This window comes from Rhincodon typus, chromosome 23 (assembly GCF_021869965.1).
Source record: "Rhincodon typus isolate 14 chromosome 23, sRhiTyp1.1, whole genome shotgun sequence".
Lineage (NCBI taxonomy): Eukaryota > Metazoa > Chordata > Chondrichthyes > Orectolobiformes > Rhincodontidae > Rhincodon > Rhincodon typus.
Window position 1 is genome coordinate 4384713 of NC_063354.1, and position 8014 is coordinate 4392726.

The 8014-nt window shown below is 44.1% G+C and overlaps 1 protein-coding gene across 1 annotated transcript in view; it reads right to left on the reverse strand.

The window, feature by feature from the left end:
• The window catches only part of LOC109929496 (testis-expressed protein 2), a 136436-nt gene extending 130322 nt beyond the window's left edge, over positions 1–6114 (reverse strand). Inside the window, exon 1 of the mRNA XM_048610819.1 lies at positions 6088–6114. The gene's annotated coding sequence lies outside the window, so the exon portion shown is untranslated. The remainder of the gene's footprint in view (positions 1–6087) is intronic.
• Positions 6115–8014: the final 1900 nt, after the last annotated feature.

Genomic DNA, 8014 nt, shown 5'->3' on the forward strand with positions numbered 1-8014 from the left:
AGGTTGGTGGGGTGGTACGTGAGGACGAGGGGGATTCTTTTTTGGTTCTTATTGCGGGGACAGGGTTAGGGTTAGGATTAATATTATTCTGAAAAAAATTCTAATTTTCCCTAAATGAGACTCACAGTTGGCAATTACCTGAATTAAAAGTCAATTAAATACATCTTCAAGGCTACAAAGAAAAGGAGATAATCCTAAGTAAGAATGCTTGACAATTGCGCTTACAAAGAAAACATGCCTCATATTTCTTATTTATAGTCAGTCAAAAGAGAGTGGGAAATATTTATTCACAAATTACCCAGGCAGTAACACAAACCATTTAAATACCACAAATGATTTTATTTGGCTAACAAGTTGATTTCCTTCATTACCATATTTAACTCAAAAGAACTTCAAACTTTGAGTGGTAAACATGGGATTTTTTTTCAGTTATAACGATTCTATTTCTAATTATTTTTGGCTTTAAAACACATACAAAATATTTTATTCTTGGTTCATCTAGCCTCGGAGATCACTACAATTAGGCTCAGTCTTTGATGAGGAAAAGAAAACGCCTATTCTTGACCCACATCCAGAAAATCTGGATGAAAGTGTGTATTGGGCAAAATAGGATCAGGTACTTATTATGAAATTTTATTCTTTTGTAATCAAATTATTCAATACTATTTAGGGTTTTCAAATATGAAGACTAGGCATTCAGAAAGAGGATCAAAGGATTGCCTATGCGTATATGTATGACAGCATGAAATTACAGCCCTTGGGAGAAAAGTAAATTATCCCCCGAGAAAAAAAGAAACAAATGACCTTTATCCAATTACAAAACTTTCTGGACTCAATGAGATTAATCAATCTGTACTATAGTCAGGAATTCCAACAAACCCACTAACTTCAAGCTAACATGAAACTCTAAATAAAATGACAACTGTTAAAATTTTTTCACCAGCATTATATCAAACCTTCATGTTGGTCAGGACACCAAATCCTCCGTGTCTTTCTTCAAATAATGTCATGAGATATTTTACAGGCACCTCAACAATCAGGTATAGCTGCAATCAAAACTCTCATATGAACATCAGTATCTCTGACAGTGAAGCAGTTACGAAATTACTGCACTTTGGCATCAGAAATAAGAACACATAAGAAACAGGAGTACGTACAATCACGAGAGCCTGCTCCACCATTCAATATAATCATGACTGATTTCCAAGTCTCTCTGAACATCAAAAGGTTACACACATTTAAGAATATTCTGTTTTCCTGTTATTACTGCCAAAGTGAACAATCTGACACTGACCCACATGATACTCTGTCCACCACCTTGTTATCCACTGTCTGAATTTAGTTATATTTCTTGGCAGTCTTCTGGTTCTCCTCACAGCTTAACTCTGACTTAGTTTTGCATTGTCAACAAACATATATTTTTCTTGATCTCTCCATCTGCGTCATTAAGATAGATTGTAAATAGCAATCTAGCACTCCAGCACTTGCAAAACTCCACCAGTTACAGTCTGCCAAAAATGTTGCATTTACTTATGCTGTTTGGTTCATGGAGAGGAAACAATCTGTTTATATGCTAACATAATAATCACCACATCCATGATTGTTTTTTGGATTAAAGGCAATTTTATTAACACAGATGGAGAACAGTTCGATCACGCATAGTTCTCGTATCCTCAGGTGGCCTATGGACCCATGCTTACTCAAATTTCCGGCCTTTTGATTTATTTTCGGTTTGGTGAGGCTGTGTATCTTGCGTATTAATCTTTTACAAAGCATCTCATCAAATGCCATTTGGAAATCCAAGTATACTACATGTCTTGGGTCCCTATTATACACTTTACTAGTTTCATCCTCTAAAGTGTATTGTTATGTCTTCCTTCTAAAACTGGGTATAATATGGCACAGCATCTGCAATTCTTTAATTATTTTTTATAATATGGCACAAGTTTGAGAAATAGTAATCTTAAGTGTCTAATGCCCCTGATATTTTTTAAAAATAAAGCACAATGATCAAGTACTCGAAGACAAACCTATTTTTTTCCACTAAAACACTCAAGGGTGAGTTTCAACTTATGATATTTATTACACAGTGCTTGTCATAATCTTCACCTGTATAATGTGGTCTCTATAGGCCAGAAAGTGAATGCCTATTAATAAATATTTCCTTCAATTAAAATATTTAAATACTACTTAATACTTGGTTTGGCCAATTAAAAATCAAGTCCAAATGTCAAACATAAATCCACTAATCATGCAAACAGTATAAATGTATAACAGCAGACGGTGTGGCTGTCTTTTGTGGCACAATGATTGTGTCCCTCCCTTTGAGCTAGAAGGTCCGTGTTCAAGTACCTCCTGTTCCAGAGGTGCATAATAACACTCTGTATAGGTTGTTTCAAAAAAAAAAATATAACAGTTGATTAACTGTGTAATGGATTTAGCTAGGGTCTAATTCAGCTGAAATTACTACAGGGTATGGCAGAACAGTTATACGCAAAAGACAAAAAAAGTTTTTGCAACATGAATGCAATGCCCACAATGTGAGTTCTGAAGCCAGCTCAACAGGAACATTAAAAAGAGAAATGGATAAACAGGAGAGGAAACTATTAAAATGATTCAATCAAAAAGACTGAGAATTGAATTACAGTGGATAAAGAGCTAACAAAAGCACAATGGATTAGAAACAATGCTAAAAATTTTAATTCTACCATCAGAAAAGTTCTTGGTCTCTTAGACCTTCAAAGCAACTTTATTACTATATCAACAGCTGTGTTCTAAGGAAACACCCATTTGCATATGGATGTATTCAAAAGTCAGAAACAGAGTGAAAAACCCATGATTAAATGACACGATTGAAGGGACACCAAGAGAAACAGAGTTATTGTTCTATTACACTTTTCAAGCCCACCGGATGTTCCAAAGCACTTTCCAGCCAAATTAAGTACTTTTTAAATGTATGACTACTGTAACATATGAAACGTGGCAGCGAATTCACACATTGCAAACTCCCACAAACAGCAAAGCTATAATGAATAAATAATCTGATTTATAATGCTGATCATATTGGCCTAGGCACCAGAATAACTCTACTGTTCTTCTTTAAACTACATCTACTTGACCAGGCATATTCACCCTTAGACATAATGTCTCATGCAAAAAAATGGCACTACACATCCTGCAGGACCTTCCTCATTTCTGCACCAGAGAGTCAACTTAGACTGATTTGCTTAAGTCCTGGTATGTGACTTGAACTCTCAACCTTCTGGCTAAAAGAGGCAATGAACCATTGCTGATAGACACCTAATACAAACCATAAGAGTTCAATAACATTCAAAAGTACTTGCATTTCTACTGGCTAATGGTGAAAACCTTGATTAGCCTTTATTACTCACACCCTAATTGTGATTTAATAGAATATAGGTAAAAATAATACATTTATTACACAATGTGCATTAAAAAGCACACTGAATAAGTTCCATCATTCAAAATGCCCTTTTGCAACATATCAGGTAAGAGAACATTGGGCAAACATTATCAATTTTTAAATTTTAATATAAATACATGCTTTCTTAACAAAGGGCCAGACTGAAACAAGTAACAAATTGGAATTACTCTCCACATACGTTAACATTTGCAACTGTTCATTACTTAGAAAAAGACAACTAGAAATGCCAATTAATTACCAGCTCCCAGTGGAATGTACTGCATTGTAATTTGCACGATTATGGACTGTATGCAAAGGTGTCAAATACATAAAGCAGTGAGGGAAACTGAACCCATGTGTATGTGTGACAGTGTGACTGACGGGCGAGTGGGGAACACCAATCCAGAGGCACAAGCATGCAGACAAATAGTGATCTACTGGAATGAGTGGCCAGGCTGGTGACATGGCAGGGTGTAGGGATGATGAGGTGAAGGGATCCAGCAACCTGGGCAGCTGGAGAGGTGGTGGGTGGGGGGGAAATCCAGTGATCTGGGCAGTGGGGGAGTCTAGGGGTTGATGTGAAGAATGACCTAGTGACCCAGGCAGTGAGATGCAGAGTTGGCTAATGACACAGGCAGCAGACGGGTCCAGCGACCCAGACAAGATACACATCAGTGTGTCTGTCCAGCAACCCAGGAGGTCAGGGTGATGGGCAAGGTATCCAGTGACCTGGGCAGCCTGAAGGAGGTTATCAAGTGACTCAGGCATCTCAGTTTTCCAGCAACCCAGTGAAGTCTGATCTGTTAAACCAGGCAGTGAGGCGATCCAGCAACCCGGGTGGCGAGGGGATCCAGCAAAATGGATGGATAGCTGGAGCGGTGGGGAAGGAATCCAGTGACCTGGGTTACTTAAGGGTCCAAGACCCTGGGAGGTGAGGGGATTCGGAAAACTGGGCCATGAGATGAAGCATTAGCCAGTGACCAGGGTGGGGGTGGGGTCGTTCCAGTGAGGTGGCAGGGGAGTGAAGATGGTGGGATTGAGTGACCTGGGTGGTAGGGTGGTCCAGAGACCCAGGTTGTGGGAGGGATCCAGCAACCAGGGTGGAGAGGGAGGGTTCCAGGGACCCAGGCAGTGCCATGAAGTGTGGGTCATCAATCTAATGACCTGGATGACCACAGGGCGGTTATCAGTGACTTGGGCATCAGGGTTTCCAACAATCCAGGCGGCAAGACGATTCACGGAGCTAGGTTGTGAGGTGAAATGAAGTGTAATCTGGTTAGCCATGCAGTGAGATGAAGCGTGAGCCAATGACCTGGCAGGCAATCCAGCAATCAGGGCAGCAGAGGGGATACAACAACCTGGACAGACAGGAAGGGAGTATCCAGTGATTTGGACAGTTGGAAGTCCAGGGACGGAGGAGGTGAGGGGATCCAGAAACCCAAGTGGCGAGGTGAAGGGTGGGCCAGTGACCTGGGCGGTGGTGGAGGGGTGGGCCAGTGACCTGGGCGGTGGTGGAGGGGTGGGCCAGTGGCCCAGGTGGTGGGGGAGAGAACCAGCAACCCAGGTGAACTGGAAGGGACAGATCCAGTGACCTGGGCAACAGAGGATCCAGGGACCCAGTGAGGTGAAGGGTGGGTCAGTGACCCAGACAGGGTAGGGATCCAATGACCTGGGCAGCAGGGATCCATGATCCCAGTGGACCTAGGCAGCCGGGGTGGGGGGAGGGAGAGGTATCTTGGTCTTGGGTAGTGATCAGTTGGCTGGGGAATGCAGTGTTGAGGTGAGGGATATTCTCATGACCCAGGCTGTGAGATGAAGAGTGGGCCTGTGATCCAGGTAGCTGTGAGATCCAGCGACCTGGACAACTCGATGGGATTTTCCAGGGACCAAGGCAGTGACGGGAAGTGTGATCTGGTTACCCAAGCAATAAGATGAAGGGTGGGATGGTGATCTGGGCAGCGGCGTGATCCAGTGACCCAGGCAGTGAAGTGTAGAGTGGGATGATGACTTGGGCAGTGAGGGGCTCCGGGGCTCCAGTGATCCAGGTGGCCAGGAAGGGTCGTATCCTGTGTGGCGGGGTATCCAGGGACGAAGCGACCTGGTAGCCCGAGAAAAGCAATCCAGTGACCCAGGCGGGTGGGCGTGAGTGGGTAGGGGGGGGGGGGGGGGGGGGGGGGGAGTGTCCAGTGAGCTAGGCGGCCAGGGCTGAGAAAGGGGTGATATGCGGGATCCAGGCAGTGGGGGGCGGACGGGGGATGTCCACGGACTAAGACTGTGAGGATATCCATGGACCCAAATGGTAAGGGGATACAGGGACGTGGGCGGTGAGGCAAAGGGTGATCCGCTGATCCGGGCGGTGGGGCGATCCTGGCAGTGGGTAACCGGGTGATCCAGTGACTGGGTTGTATGTTTGCGCGCACGCGTCGGGGGCTGGGTAACGCGTCGTTAGTGACAGCTCCGGGGGATTGGGAGCAGCGGTGGCAGTTTGCCTTCAGTCGGGCCTGGAGGCGGAGGAAGGGCATTAGGCTGTGGTGAACGGTCCGCCCTCACTGCGGGATTCAGTCACGGCCGTGTGGAAAAGTGGGGGGAGGGGTTGGGATGGGAAGGCCTGAACAGGGTGAGTGGTTTTCTTGTGCCACACGAAGGGAAGGCACTCTCCTTACCCCAGTACTCTCATGGCAGCAGCAGAAGCCACTCCAGTCGCCTCCCTCCAACCGCCGCCCGGCGCTCGCGCCACTGCCTGTTGACGCCGGCACCGCCTGCGAAGCGACAGCGCATGTGCACGCTGCTCATCTAGCCCCGCCCACTTGCCTCCAGAGCCGACTCAACCAATCGATCGGACTATCCCATCGAACCATAACGAATGGGAAATATTTTTCAGTGCTGCTGGCTGTCTCGTAGTTAATCAACAGATAATGTGTGTAAGTACATATTATCTGTGATTATAATCAAACCGACTTATGATAGTGACATACATATTAAAATATTATCAATATCTGAATCATTCATATCCATGCTGTCCTGTTACATATTTCTCACTTATTGATTGTTATGAAGTTGTAACATTCATTGTTTGGGTAAATCAGCATGTAAAAGTAAAAATAACATTCACGCCAGACAATGACCATTTCCAACAAGAGCGAGAATCTAACCATCATCTCTTGACATTCACACTGAAAACCTCACTATCAGCATCCTCACGGGGTGACCACTGACTGGAAACTGAATTAACCCTGTATATAAGATGGCTACAGGTGTGGGTCAGAGGCTGGGAATACTGCAACTCTCTTCCTCTATCCCCAAACCTGTGCACCACATAAGGCATGAGTCAGGAAGTGAGGAATACACTCCAATTATCTGAACGAGTGCAGGTCTCAGAGTAAGGTATACAACACGGAAACAGACCCTTCGCCCAACTCGTCCATGCCAACCAGGTTTCCTGAACTAGTTCCATTTGTCTACATTTAGCCCATATCCCTCTAAACCTTTCCCATCCATGTACCTATCCAAACGTCTTTTAAATGCTGTAATTGTACCCACTTCCGTCACTACCCAAGTCAGTTTATTCCATGTGAAAAAGTAGCCCCTTAGGTCTTTTCTAAATCTTTCCCCTCTTACCTTAAGCCTATGTCCTCTGGTTTTGTACTCCCCTACCCTGGGGAAAGTTTTGGCTATGCATCATATCTATGCACCGCATGATTTTATAACCCTCAATATGCTCACCCCTCAACCTCCTACACTCCGGGGAATATGGTCCCAGCCTATCCAGCCTCTCCTTTTCACTCAAACCTTCCAGACTAGGTTACATCCTTGTAACTTCTTTTTGCACCCTTTTCAGTTTAATAACATCTGTTATAGAAGGGCAACCAGAATTGTACACAGTACTCCAAGTGTGGCCTAACCAATTTCCTGTACAGCTGTAACATGAATCCCAACTCCCATACTCAGTGCTCTGACCAACGAAGGCAAGCATGCCAAACGTCTTCTTCACCACCCTGTCTACCTGTGACACAATTTTCAAGGAACTAAATACCTGCACCCCAAAGTTTCTCTGTTTGACAAAACTCCCCCGGGCCCAACGATGAACTGTGGAAATCCTGCCTTAGATTGTCTTATCAAAATGAAACATTTGCATTATCTGAATTAAACTCCATTTGTCATTGTCCACTATACCACCAATTTTGGTGTCATCTATAAACTTTCCAACTATGCTCTAAGGTTTTGGAGTAGATTTATAGCTCGGGTTGCGGAACAACGAACCAGCTCGGAGAGCCAACCAACCACAACAATTTCCAACCATGCCTCCTATATTCTCATTCAAACTGTTTATATAAATAATGAACAACAGTGGACCTAGCACTGATCCTTGCAGCACAATGCTGGTCACAGGCTTCCAGCCTGAAAAACAACCTTCTACAACCACCCTCCGTCTCCTATCGTGAAGTCAATTTTGTATTTAGTTGGCTAGCTCTCCCTGGATCCCATATGACCTAACCTTACTAACCAGTCTACCATGCAGAACCTTGTTGAAGACCTTGCTAAAGTCAATGTAGACAACGTCTACCGCTCTGCCCTCATCAATTGTCTTGG